Source organism: Pseudorca crassidens, chromosome 2, assembly GCF_039906515.1.
Source record: "Pseudorca crassidens isolate mPseCra1 chromosome 2, mPseCra1.hap1, whole genome shotgun sequence".
Classification (NCBI taxonomy): Eukaryota; Metazoa; Chordata; class Mammalia; order Artiodactyla; family Delphinidae; genus Pseudorca; species Pseudorca crassidens.
In genome coordinates, this window is record NC_090297.1 from 147,019,101 (window position 1) to 147,032,705 (window position 13,605).

The 13,605-nt window shown below is 49.3% G+C and overlaps 2 long non-coding RNA genes across 5 annotated transcripts; one reads left to right on the forward strand and one right to left on the reverse strand.

Moving 5' to 3' along the window:
* Positions 1–882: 882 nt before the first annotated feature.
* On the reverse strand, positions 883–5,674 carry LOC137219879 (uncharacterized). Its single transcript, XR_010941296.1, has 2 exons — positions 5,573–5,674; positions 883–4,249 (listed from the first exon to the last, which is right to left on the reverse strand). It is a non-coding gene; the product is annotated as an uncharacterized lncRNA (long non-coding RNA).
* LOC137219878 (uncharacterized) lies at positions 4,654–13,269 on the forward strand. 4 transcript variants are annotated; one of them, XR_010941294.1, is made up of 5 exons: positions 4,654–4,951; positions 5,034–5,130; positions 6,318–6,472; positions 8,789–8,838; positions 12,956–13,269. It is a non-coding gene; the product is annotated as an uncharacterized lncRNA (long non-coding RNA). The 4 variants fall into 4 exon arrangements; XR_010941292.1 differs by having other exon boundaries at positions 4,659–5,130; positions 12,956–13,265; XR_010941295.1 differs by lacking the exon at positions 5,034–5,130 and having other exon boundaries at positions 4,659–4,951; positions 6,312–6,472; positions 12,956–13,265.
* Positions 13,270–13,605: the final 336 nt, after the last annotated feature.

Sequence of the window (13,605 nt, forward strand, 5' to 3'; positions counted from 1 at the left end):
ACTCGGCCAAGTTAGGGACATCTACTGACTTTTGCCATTTGGGGCACATTCTGGAGGTGAAAACCGGTTTTTCTGAAGTCTTGTCAGGGGCAGGCTTTGTTCAGATTTTGCCTCTTTAGTGGACTGGCTCCCTGAAGGAGCCCCTGTTTACCTGAGGAAGGGGCAATTCACAGAAAGGCTTGGGCATCTCCTCAGTAACTGGGTGGGACTTCCTTTGGACTTAGGGGCCCACCCTGTTCCCCACAACCTTCTTCTTCCCTAAAGAAGAGACATGGAGAAAAAAAAAGGCAAACCACACAGGACTGTAAAGCCAATGAAATCAATGCTAAATCTCTCAAAGCAAATCATAGAGCCTGACAGCTGAGAAGTATTATTTGTTTTTTCGCCTTCCGGATTTCCACCAAGCCTGGTGTTTTAATCATATGTCTTGGGGAGAAGAGCCCCATATAAGGGCAATTACAATGGATAAATGATTAAATGTTAGACCTGACATTTTTATGTGTCAAATATGTTGAGTGCATTAACCTTTACAGAATTTGCACCCGTACTATATGAGATATATCTTGTATAGCGTCTCAAATATCTGCAATCTGCCCTCACTTAAATCGTACTTACATTCATTTTATTACAATATAAATGGGTTTTAGACATCTTAATAGAGTTTTTTTTTACACCATTCTGCAGGTCCTGCTGGCACTGCAGGGAGGCTGAGGGCAGTAGGTTTCCTTGCTGATTTCAAACAGTGTTCCAGGCACCTGCCTGGAGAACCCAAGGAGAGCAGGGATTCTGTGTCGGTTGTTCAAGCCCACGTCTCCGTTTTAGCTCAAAGGGGAGGTGACTTAGAAGGCCAGGGAGTCGGCATCCAACAGCGTGAATCACAGAGACAGAAAACTTTTAATTTTTATGAGTTACAGAAAACACACGCGTCCATAGCATTCATTTCGGAAAGAATAAGCAGATCCCATCTGTGGCGCTTCTGCCAATCTGCCCATCGCCCGTCCCATCTGCGGAAGGATACTCACAGCAGATGTCTGCATCTCTCACACCTCTCACTGGGCCTTTCCTTTTCCAAGTCAAAGCTATGCTTGCAGCTGCTCTGGTGTCAGTTCCACGCCTCCTGAACTTCACTCCACTGAAATCTGGTTGGGTATGAGACAGACTCCGGTGGAATGAAGGACAAGAGAAGCACATGGACGGTCTGAGGTCTTTTTCTCAGAGGGTGGGCCACGTGTCAAGCCTGGCCTCTGCACGCAGGGTTGTTGCCTGGCCGAAAGCCTTCGGGATCTTTGAATCACAGACTTGGGAGGTGTGGGAGATCTGAGTACTCACATCTTCCCCAGGATCACTTCCTCCCAGGAGCTGCAGAGATCCAGCTCACCAAGATCCCCCTGTGTCTGCAGCACCAAAGATGCTGAGTGGTGGGGATGGCCTGCGGGACTGGGACCCTTGCCGTTTCTTGCCCTGGAAGCAGCCATTCCACACCAGTCCATGTGGAAGCTTCTCTGTGTTTACCTAGATGGATGCTGGTCATCCTCCTCTTTGGTCTGTGTCCCCCTGCGTGGGCCGTAACTGAGCTTGGTCCTGGCTACAGAAGGCAGGTGTTCTGAAAGTGCTTTAGAAGAATCCATCTACTGTGCACTTGCTTACCAAGGCGGAGGGAGGCAGGGGCGGGGGCGTTGCCCTCCAGAACACACTGTCCAGAAAGCGTGAACAGCACTTGGCAGGCCCATCTGCGGGTGCGAAATGGGAGGAAGAATGGCCGGCTGGAGCCAGGCACCCTGGTCGGGGCTGGGGCAGGAGGGCACATGAGGGTGAGCCTTCTTTTTCTTTTTTTTTTTGTTTTTTTTTTGCGGTACACGGGCCTCTCACTGTTGCGGCCTCTCCCGTTGCGGAGCACAGGCTCCGGACGCGCAGGCTGAGCGGCCATGGCTCACGGGCAAAGCCGCTCCGCGGCATGTGGGATCTTCCCCGACCGGGGCACGAACCCGTGTCCCCTGCATTGGCAGGCGGACTCTCAACCACTGCGCCACCAGGGAAGCCCTTTCCATTTTTCTTTTTGTTTGTTTGTTTTTGTTTCTTTTTTTGAGGGTGAGCCTTCTTGCTCTCACTCCTACAGACTCATCTAGGATGGCCACTTTCCGGGGGCCCCCCATGCTTTCCCAAACTTCCTGGAAATGGCACCAGTACATCTTCTCGGGGCTTGGGGATGGGGAATGTGGAGAGGGAGGCCATAACCTGGATTTCAGAGACTGATAAACAGAAAGGATGGAAACCCTCTGAGAGCTCTCTGTCCTCCTACAAAGAGATGCCATCCACCCGTTGCTATGTAGTTACTGCCCCTCCCCTTCCTCGCTGTGTTCAGACGTGCCCTGGGCTCAGTGTAAGCCCCATAAAAGGCTGTTCTCAGCACCGACTTGCTGACTGGGTGAGTTAGGGCAGATCCACCCTGTTGTTTGGAATACTTTCTTCCTGGGGCTTGTTCTGGCCCGATGCAGGGAGGCAGCGGCTTGTAACGTGGCTCCCCACCCCCCATCCAACCCCCTGGGCGTTGGGCATCTCAGAAAACGCTCTTCAACAAGGGCTCGGGGTTCCAGCCATTGCTGAGGCAGAGCCCCACTTTCCTTGGTCAGGGCGAACACAGGGTGTGCTCTGGGCAGGGATCTGGGTACCGGGAGGAAGGAGGCTGGCCCATCCTCTCCCATCAGGCTTCTTCGTAAGTACGCGCGGCTCTCAATCATGAGAGAGAAATGTGCCCCACTTGTGAATGATCTAGATGATATGGTCTCCCTGCACTGTCTTTGAACCATTTCATAGTTAAAGGAAGAAAGAGACCAACCTGTTTGGCTCTGATAAATGATGGCAGGCGATGATGGGAGGAAATAGCTCTGGGATGGAAGGGATTCTTTGCTTTCTCTCTGGATTTCAGCCCAAATCAGAGAGCACAAGGGACAATTCCTCTCCCTCCAGACCTCCCTTACCCCACTCTTACCCCTCCCAACATGTACCATCCACCAGATTCTTCAAATCCTCAATCGGAGTGTGCAGAGAGCATCACCCTCATATGGGATCCTTAACCTCCAGGGTGGATACTCCAGTGATGGCAGAGTCTGTAAAAGCACTTTAACTGTGAAAGGCCGTGCAAATAGGAGGTAGCACTGATATTAGAGAGCCCAGAAAAGGCAGGCCCTTCCCTTATCACCCTCCCCTCACCCTACAGACCTGCAGCTGCAACATGACAGACAGGAAAGGATGAGCTGAAACCTGTATCAGGAACCTTGACCCACTGTGGACCCCATACCTCAAGTTCAAGATTCTTCTGCCCAATATGCCTTCGCCAACTTGATGTCCCAGTGACCTTTGCCTTAGCCACGTGCATTGTGGGGTTTGTTTGCAGAAGCAAACCACACATGTATTTGGCTATAGAGTAAGTTCATCCCCTGACTGCCCTCCTGTGCTGCCCAACCGCCTTCAGGACTGTGCCTTAAATGACTTCCTAATAAAACCAACTTGGACATGAGAACCAAAGAACGGAACCCAGGTCCTGAATCTCCTGTTAGGGCTGCACCCTCTAGCCCAGGACTGAAAAGCCAGTCAGCCCCCTGTTCCTCTCATTGGGTAAATTTTCACGAAACCAGACAGAACTGCAATCAGGGTACGTAACTGATTAGCTTCCACCTCACCACACCAGTTCCGATTATCAGGGAGATTTATTGCCTGGGATCCCTGGCAGTCTCTGAGAGAACATGGAACTGACTGGGGATTTGGTGAACATACAGCAGGTTCAGTTCTTTTAGCCTTGGGGGAGGTTGATAACCAACTTCCAGGGGCTGTGGCTTCTTCCACAGCTCACTCGCTTCTCTTTTTGCCCAATGATTCTCTTAATGGAGACTCTTGGCTTTGGTTTTCCCATGCCCCCCACCCCCCAATCCAGAGATTTCAGACTCACCTGTCAGTATGAGTGTCTGTACCTTCAGGTAACGGGGCCTCCTCTGAGCTTGATTCAAAACAATACATAGATTTTTTTCATCAGATAATTCAGAACAAAGGGATGGCTGGAGACTCGTGCGCATGAGAGGAAGAAAAGGAATTCCAAGTCTTGGAATGTTCTTTCACTCCTAAGGTTTGAGGACCGGGAATAAGAAACGAGGAGCACTTACTGTATAAAGTGTCCAGCTGAGCAGGCCCGTGCAGAACAGAAATGGGTCCTGAGTGAGGGCAGGTGGGGGCCGGTCCTGAACAGTCACTTTACCTTTAATTAAAAAAGCATATGAAAGCAGAGGAAAGGGGAGATGGAGGAGAGGGGAGCAAATTCAGCCAGAAAGAAAGAGTTTGGAGTACGGTGGGGCTCAGTTGAACTTTCAGCACAGACAATAAAAGAGAGAGAAGCCGGTTTTTCCAAGGCAAAGGTGAAGAAGTAGGACTCAGCCCCTTTCAAGGAGGTGGTGCTAGTTCCACACTTTATTTATGCACCTCTCCGCCAAGCTTCGGGTTACCTGCCGAGCCCGCCCAATGCGGAGAGGCCTGGGCCGCTGGCTCCGCCTCTCAGCACCCACACCCCTGGGGGCCAGGAATGGCGAGGCCCTTCTGCACCTAACCTCGCTTTCTTACTGTTCTGTAAACACCAGAAAAAGGAGGGGAGGTCTCTATCCTTGGAGAGACTCAGGTGATCTGAGCGCTGTTCCTGGCCTCCCAGAAACCTGGGGAGGGAAGAAAGGGAATCTCAGATCTTATCCCGGCTAGGAGGGGCTGTGTGTGTGTGTGTGTGCGCGCGCGCGCGTACGTGCGCGCAGGTAGTGGAACTGGATGGCCCCTGGAGCTTTTAGCCGTACTCCCGGGTCCTAGCTCTACGCAGTGCACATCAGGAATCCAGCAGAGATCCGCCACCCCATCCAGGGACCCTTGGGTCCGAGGAGAGGCCCAGCCAGTGGGTTATCCTGGCATTTAGTACAGAGTGAGTTTGCTGCGCTCCTCGTGAAGAGTAAGAGGCTTTTATAATCCAAGAGGCTTTCAGACCCTCTTCTCTTTCATTCCAGGGGGTGGGGAAAAACACTACCCCGTGTGAGAGGAAGTTGGGAAGAGACAACAGGAATTGGAGAAAGAGCCAGACAACTCATTAGGAACATTAAGGAGGTTGGTCTATCAACCACTGATTATTTTAATTCCCCTTCCCCCTCTCCTCCCCATCTCCTTCTTCCCTCTCCCCATTTCTCCCTCTTGCCACACCGAGAGGGCAACGGCACTTGAAGTCTCCTCAGATGTGGTGTATTTTGCCGAGACTCCTAGCCTGACTTCCATGTGCTCTTAAGGCAGATCTCCTGGTGCTCAGGGAAAGTAGATTCCTCCCCCCCCTCCCAGGAAAGGAGGGGAATTAAAGAACCCAATTTATAGGATATCGCGGGGCCGTGCTGTCCCACAGCGCTTCGTAGAACACAAATTCTCTCTCTGCTCAAAATCTCTTCAGACATCAACCAATCCAAACTTCTTACCAAACAGATGGGAAAACTGAGGCTCTAAGAGGAGAATTTCTGTCTCAAGTTCATGCAGCCAGTGTAGGGTTAAGATTCAAATATACCTGGATCTCCTGGCTTCCATTAAAGGGCTCTTTACAGCAGACACTCCGTGATTGCCTTCCCCAGTTCTGGAGGGCCTTGCGTCTGCCTGGAGCATTCTGCACTCTTTCTGGAAGAAGAAAAGGTTCCACTGGGGCTGATGGGAGGGAGATTTTCCAGGTGAGAGCTTTCTTAAGTCTATGGACTCCTCCCCCAGACCATCAGGGCACATCATTTCCCTGACATCTGGACTCAGTTTGCCTTATCACAGCCTCAGCTCTTCCATTTCCCAACCAGTAATGTAGACTGAGAAGTAGAGATGACCAAGATGAGCCACACTTGTGGAGTAGAGACCCCGTGCCCTTGTCCATCCCTCCCTCCCTGTATTTCATTCATTCACTCTCTGTGCCCTTGTCCATACCCCCCATTTCATTCATTCACTCTCTGTGTCCTTGTCCATCCCTCCCTCCCTCTATTTCATTCATTCACTCTCTGTGCCCTTGTCCATCCCCCCCCATTTCATTCATTCACTCTGTGTCCTTGTCCATCCCTCCCTCCCTCTATTTCATTCATTCACTCTCTCCCTCACTGCCTCACTCCACGATGGCATCAACTCTGTAGCAGGTGAGTGAGGGACTGTGCTTACCCTTGAGGAACTCCCAACTTAGTTACACATGTACATGGACAGACAGAAAAAACAGGCCAATGAGAAAAACACGATGAATACCCCCCAAAATGAAGCTGCCAACTTTTGTCTATGAGATTCAGGGAAGGTCCCACAGAGAAGGGGACACCCGAGCTGACTCTGAAAAGACGAGGAGGGGACAGGAAGTTGGTAAGGACCTGGCTTGAATGAAAGACCTGAGGAAGGAGCCCTCGACCTCTAGTTCAGAAGCTCACCCCGCTCCCAGGTAGGACTAGAGGTAGGTGGCTCGCTGCTGGCCCCAAAATGTGGGGTGAAGGGAAGGGAACGAGGGGTACCGAGGGCAGAAAATAGGCACAAATCCTGCTGGTCAGATTCTTTCCCCTCCAGGGGTCATCTTAGATCTCTGAATTTGTTCAGCAAAATGGGAACAAATTATAGCCCAGCTGACATGGCCGGGAAAGTCTCACCTGCCCTTTATTAGTAGTAGTAGTATCTACCTTCCCCTCAACTTGATTCACAAGGGTCCAGGAGGATGCTCTGTGGACTGGCTGGACACTGGTTTGTATGGCGGGTCAACAAGGCGGTGGGAAGCACATCAGGGTGGCTTTGCGGAAAGCCTCCTGTCTCCCCACCCCTGGGTCTGGCTCTTTGTTCCAAAGTCAGCTTGAGAGGTGAAAGCCCTAGGAGTCCTCCTTGCCCCCAGACTTCTAGGTCCGCGTCTCTAAGAGGCTTTCTCCAGACTCTTTCAAGGGTTGCCGCCCTGCCTGCCTGCCTGCGAGTGTGTGCTTGTGGGCAGAGGAGAACGGACTGGGGAGGGCAGGGCTTCGGGCTGGGAGCACGGGGCTCCCATCTCCACTCAGGAGCTGGCCATTCTAGCGGGATTTGCTCATTTTCTCCAACTGAACTGCACATTTTGGTTTGACTGTGTATCCCTGATCCTGACTCCTTCTCCCCTCACCATGCCTGAGTCAGGCTGCTGTGCTGTGGAGGATCTTTGGTCCACACATGCCTCTCTGGGTCCTGGAAACCCACGAAAATTCCCTCTGCTCTGACCTCCAGCCCCTTAACTGACTGTCACCTCTTTATTTCTGAAGAAACAGGCAAAAGACTGCAAAGTCTCCCAAATGTTCTAGTACCTGATTCAATTAGATTCTGGTTACAAGCTCATCGAAGTTTGAAGCTGTACCTCCACACCTTGCACTGTGCCTGAGGTCTTCCTTTGAAGGTCTGGAATCAGCTGCAATTCTTTCTACTGGGGAGGGACAGCAGAGGAGCTTCCAAAGAGCCCTGTTGTACAACATTTGGAGCGGGCTGGCCTCTTGGAGTGAAACAGGAAGGATAGTATGACACAGAGAGACAGCTTATTCCCAGGAACCTGCTGGGGACATCAGTGCCTATGCCTGGGGGACGGGGAGGGTCCCCTTGGGCTGCCTGCGGACTGGAGCTTTCATTACCAGCTTTCCACTGGTCCTGGGCCTCCACTCTACATATTGAAGAGTCAGGAGGACCTCTTCCTGAGAGGTTTCTCAGGGCCCAAAGTCAGGAGGAATGCATGCTAAGTCATCTGCCTCTACCTAGTTCTGTACTTTGGCCCAGAAAGTAACCGCACACATGTAGGGTAGGGAAGATGTGATTCAGCAGCAACATAAATAGAAAACAAAACAAAACAAAAAACTTAGGATTTGAGCTTATGGTAAGCTTTACGGGACTCAATGTTTTGATATGGCTGCCAAAAGAGGAAACTCTATCTTTGGTTGTATTATTAGAAATATGAGACCAGAAACAAGGGAGGTGATATTCCTACTCTGTACTGCTCAGATTATACTTGGTTTACTATGTTTGGTTATGGGCTCCACATTTTAAGAGGGGTCAAAACAAGTCTGAAAGTGAGAAAAAAATGATCAGAATGGTGAGAGGACTTGAACATAGATCACTCTGACAAAGGATTAAGAGACAGGGGCTGATTAGCCTGGAGAAGCAATTACTGGGGAGTAGAGGGAGGGATATGATAGCTGTTTTCATTAATACATGAAGGTGTGCCATGTAAAAGAGGTTTATATTTGTTCCTAGTGGTCTCATGGGATGGAATGAGGGGTAACTTCTTTTCCTATCCCCTGTTCCCTATAGAAGTAGCTTCTTAGAAATAGATCACAAAGGACACAGGCAGGCAGCGAAAGAAACCTGATGGTTCTGGAGTCCATAGAGCCCCCTCAGAGAGGGTAAACGCTCACCCCAGAGTGGAAAGACTAGGCATGCTTTCTGCATACACCCACCGGGTGGTACAGAACACCTGTCTGAACAGGTGGAGCCAAAGCCCTAAACCCAAGTCAATAAATCAAATGGAGGCCCCTTCCTGCCCTCGTGAATACACCTTCCCTCCCGCTTCATGGTATCTCCTCAGTTGACTTGCCTGGTGCAAGTGTTGTGCCCTCAGAAGTTGAGTTTGGGGTTGCTTTTCACTAGCCAGCCCTTTGTACGTTGACTGTTTCCCGACACCACATCCCCACTCTGCACATACAATCCTGCGATCAGTGCACACCTCTATAATACATTACCTTATAGGTATTGATTTCTTGTCTTTCTGTCTCTCTAGACCTTGAACCTCTTTAAAGAAAGCCAGCACCTAGAAGTTCCTGGCTTGTGGTAAGTGCTCAGTAAACATTTGTTGACTGGGTGAAGGTGAGGAGAGGCCTGAACTGGGAATTCTGACCCTCTGTTACTGAGGAGACTTGAGGTCTGGGGCTAACACCACAGCCTCCAACTCCCCTGGCCCCATTACACTCCAATATGGATCAGAACTGTCCCAGAGTTTCAGGACCTGCCACCAGATGTTTTCCTGCTCTGGGAGATCTGACGGCTTGTTGTTCACTCATCTATTTCTGGGCTGGGGCTGGAGACCCCTCATTCCTGAGGTGGGCACATTCTCTGGAAGCTGTAGAGGCAGCAAGGCGGGCTGAAGCCGGCCCTGTTGTGGGTCTCCTCTCCCAGGCCCCTCCCTCCCAAGGCCTAACCTAGTCCTTCAGGTGAGAGAAACAACTTCGAGGCCTGCCCACATGCCCCTCCTGGACAGAAGAGAGATCCCAGGGGACATTATGGTGCATGAACGCAAAATCATTTGTCTTTAGCACATTTGTCACTCTGGACATTTCCTACAGTTCTTGCCTCCAAAAGAAAGTCTCTCCAACTTGCTTGGAGGTTTTCTGGGCTGGGGGAACTTCCATTTCCATGGAGAATGGTTGTTTGAGATTTTATTTTTCTACATCAACATCTGAATACCACTTTAGGAAAGCAGAGGGGTGGGGGAGCATTCTTAATAGAAGAGGCTTTGAAAAGCTGAAGCAGTTCATGTTATTTGACATCAAGAGCAGAATCAAAAAACGCTGAGCTAGAGATAGCTTGCACCTTCCTCTGTCCTCTACTCGTGGCCCTCATCATTTGGAGAACTAGAGGGTTTGGAGAACACAGAGGAGAGACAGGTGTCATTTGTTCACTGATAACTTCACTCAACCTTTCTTGTGCACCTACTATGTGCCAGATACTCTATCAGATGCTGGAGATCAATGGATGGCTAAGATTGAGCCCCTAGACGTAAAGACTTTACAGTGCAGTGAGGGAGCCAGTGTGGTGACATGGGCTACAAGAGGGAGGGGCAAGGACAGTAGCCCCTGTGCTAGCTAGCACTGTAGCAGCCAAGAGGGAGGAGCCTCTGTCCCTGCCTTGTATATCAGTAAGGCTTCACGGAAGAGGTTCTACCCAAATGAGCTCAGAAATATAAGAGAAAATGTGCCAACTGGAGAAGAGAGAATTTGGTGTGGGGACTCCTTTGGGGTGGCAGGGCTGAGCAGGGGTGGGCAGGTTGCCTTCTTCCTAAAGAAAAAGATAAAAAGGTGCAAGCTCTACCCTGGGTCACTGACCAGACAGCAGGTTTACTACCTGGGGGATCTGGAGTGAGGTATGGAAGGGGATTGAAAGAGCCCACGCTGCCTAGGAGGAAAAAAAAAATCTAGCCAAACTTCATCAGCACCTCTGCAAGATGGACCTACACAGGTAATCAAGTTTGGCAATCTCTGTTGGCTGCCTCACCGCGTGTTTCTGTGTGTTTCATGAGATGCCAGTTAGAATTTGCTAAGTAAAGAGGGAAGATCAGCAGTAGAGGGGCGAGTTTTAATGGGGAGAAACTGACTGGTGAGCTGGTAAAGGGAGACAGATAGACTTGAGGCCACCAGAATGCTTAGCTCGGCACCAGGTAGGGTTGGCCCGCACATGCGTGTCCGTGCCCACGTGTGCACGTGTACCTGAAGGTAATTACAGCATCAGGGCATTTTAGCCCAGTTTACCTGCTAGTCACAGAAAAGCGATTAGGTGGGCAAAATGAACGAGGTAGAAAAAGAGGCGGAGCATTGGACAGTTGCAAAACTTTTCTGTGAAAGTTTCCAACCCTTGCTGAGTTGTTGGAGGGGGAAATAAGCCAAGTTTGGGTCTCTCTTCTACCTGCCACTCTTAGAAGAAATAATTGGAAACCAAACCTTCAGGTGGGGAGTCGTTTTGGGGCTCGGAGCACAAGTCTCTGCTCTCAGATGCTGGCGGGCGGCAGCTCATCCGTCAGGCATAGTCCTGGAGAAGCGGCGCTGGTACTGAGTTCAGCAGTTCTGAGCAATAGAACAATAAACCAGTCCGGGAGCCCTGTTGCTGCAGCGGAGTGGGGTAATCCTACAATTTAATAAGCAGGAACACGCAGCAGGACTGAAGCAAATTGTTTGGAGGTGATGAGATTGCAGCACCTTGCTGGCCCAGAGAGAAGCCTGAGAGAAGGAGTTTGGGGTTTGTCATGCTGGAGTGGGGGATGGGATGAGGGCAAGCTGAGGAAGAATTTGGCCAGAGCTTTACCGGTAACCCTGGGATTCACATTCCAAAGGCTAGGAGGATGGATGACCTAAGTCTATTCAGCATCGTTTGAAACTCAGGATGGGGTGGAGGGCTCACTCTTACTGAAGTGGGGCTGAACCAGGTGTTAGGCAGTGAGACCCCCTCTGGGTTGGGCAGAGGGGTCAGACTCCATTCATTGCTAATGGTGCCATTTAGTCAAGTCGCAAGTCACTCTGTTTCCTCATCTGTAAAATGGGCATAATAGTGATGCCTGGATAATGCATGGGTATATTCTCCTAAAACTGTGAAGGCTTTCAGAATCATGATGAATGTTTATCACACCTGAGATTCCAAAATGTTAAAATGCAGAGTTTTATGGACTCGAGTTGCTAGGTATATCCTGTTTTTGGGTTCTGTGTTTGGCACTGAGGACCTGGCTGGTATTCCCCAGTTTTCCTCAACCCAACCCAGAGATGTACTGCAGTTGTGAGAGCCAATTGTTAACATTTCAGGAAATAGTTTCCCATCTGGTTGTTAAATGTGTTGGTAGCTTGAAATCAGCCACCGTGGAGGTACTTATACCATGCTACAAATCAGGGTCCTCCTGAGAGTTTGTTGTTAAGCACTTACGAGCACACCTCAGATCTCATCTTTCCCTCTTCACTGGTTTTCCACGTTGCTTCCCTAGGGCCGGCTTCCCTGCCTGTTTTTCTCCTCAGCAACACTGAGCACATTGGAGCAGGGATGCTGAGGGCCCTGAGGGGGGCCTGGTTCTGGTCCTGCAACCCAGGCTCCAGTCCCACTGGGCTGCTTCCTGTTTCCAGTAGATGCTATCCACATCATCCACATTTTTTTTTTAACTCTGTGTGTGTGTGTGTGTGTGTGTGTGTGTGTTTTCAGGGTGTATAAGGTTTTGTTTTGGTTTTTTATTGGGGTATAGTTGCTTTACAATGTTGTGTTAGTTTCTGCTATACAACGAAGTGAGTCAGCCATATGTATACATATAACCCCTCCTTCTTGGACCTCCCATGTCACCCATCTAGGTCACCACAGAGCACCGAGCTGAGCTCCTTGTGCTATACAGCAAGTTCCCACTAGCTATCTATTCTACACATAGTCGTGTATATATGTCAATCCCAATCTCCCAGTTTATCCCACCCCCTCCTTCCCCCACACCCCACCCCGGGTCCACACATCCGTTCTCTACAACCGCATCTCTATTCCTGCCCTGCAAATAGGTTCATCTCTGTGCCTTTGATTACACTCTTCTCTCCATGAATGACTCTCTTATGATGGTTATGCCAGGCTTTCCTATAATACTCGTGGCACAGACATTTTACAGATATGGAAACTGAGGTTAAGTTGTATGAGGTAACTTAACTAGGAAGTGTTAGGATTGAGATTTGAGAAGAGATTTTTCCTGACTCCTTGGGCCAGGGCTTTTGCCATTGCTCTTCCCATCACATTTTCATACCTGTAGTCATTTTCTTCGTCCCCACGGAACACAGCACAATGCCCTGCACAGTGTCAGGGTTTAATTCCTGCATGATGAATTGGCTAAAACTTCACTTCCTCTCAGTCATGTATTTTTTGTGACAAAAATGAGGTGGGGATTAGGGAGGAATCATAGCATGATATTACTTCTACAAAATCAACCTTGTCTTCAGCAAAGCCCTGAGGATATTTTCCCCCAGTAGGTACTTGGCTAGTTGTTCCCTTCAGAGTGAAACCTGGAGTCTGTGTGAAGGCAGTTGAAAGGGTTTCAACAGAAATGGACATGTCTGTGGACTTTCAGCAGAAGAATATTATTTAACAAAATGTGCAGGTATGATATTGCATGTGTCAGACCTTCCAAGCTTTAGTAAAGTTTTCCTGCCTCTTGTTCGTGTTGTAGCCAGGACAACAATTGAACATTTCCCTTAAATCTGAGGATGGGGGATCCACGTGAGAATGAAAAATGGACAAGTAAATGGGCTTTTGGCAATGAATAAGAGATGCTTCACCGCGATGAAGAGCGGCCCCCGCTTGCCACAACTCGAGAAAGCCCTCGCACAGAAACGAAGACGCAACACAGCAAAACTAAATAAATAAATTAATAAACTAGTACCCCCAACATCTAAAAAAAAAAAAAAGAGAGATGCTTCCAAAGGTTTTCGTTGTAGATTTTATTTATTTATTTATTTATTTATAAGTGTTCCTTTCATCCCCACCTCAAGAAAAAACATAATAAAAGTAGGGAATGGTAACGATTTAACAATGAGAGTTTCCTATTTCTCCATATGCTTAGTGCCTAATTCTATTTGGGCTTGGAGATATGCATCCATTCTTATTTCTCAACCAGTTTCAAAGGAAATAAGAGACACCTCCATACTCCTGTCTTTTCTGAACCGTAAGAGAGCCAATGCCACACAGTGGTCAAGAGGCACCCGTTGGGTTGTCCTCTGATGGCAAGTCAAGAGCTAAGTGTACCTACTTTCCCATGAAGGTTCTGCCAGGTCAATGGTCAGTGAAATTATAGGTTTACCTCTGGCCAATGTTTTGAAG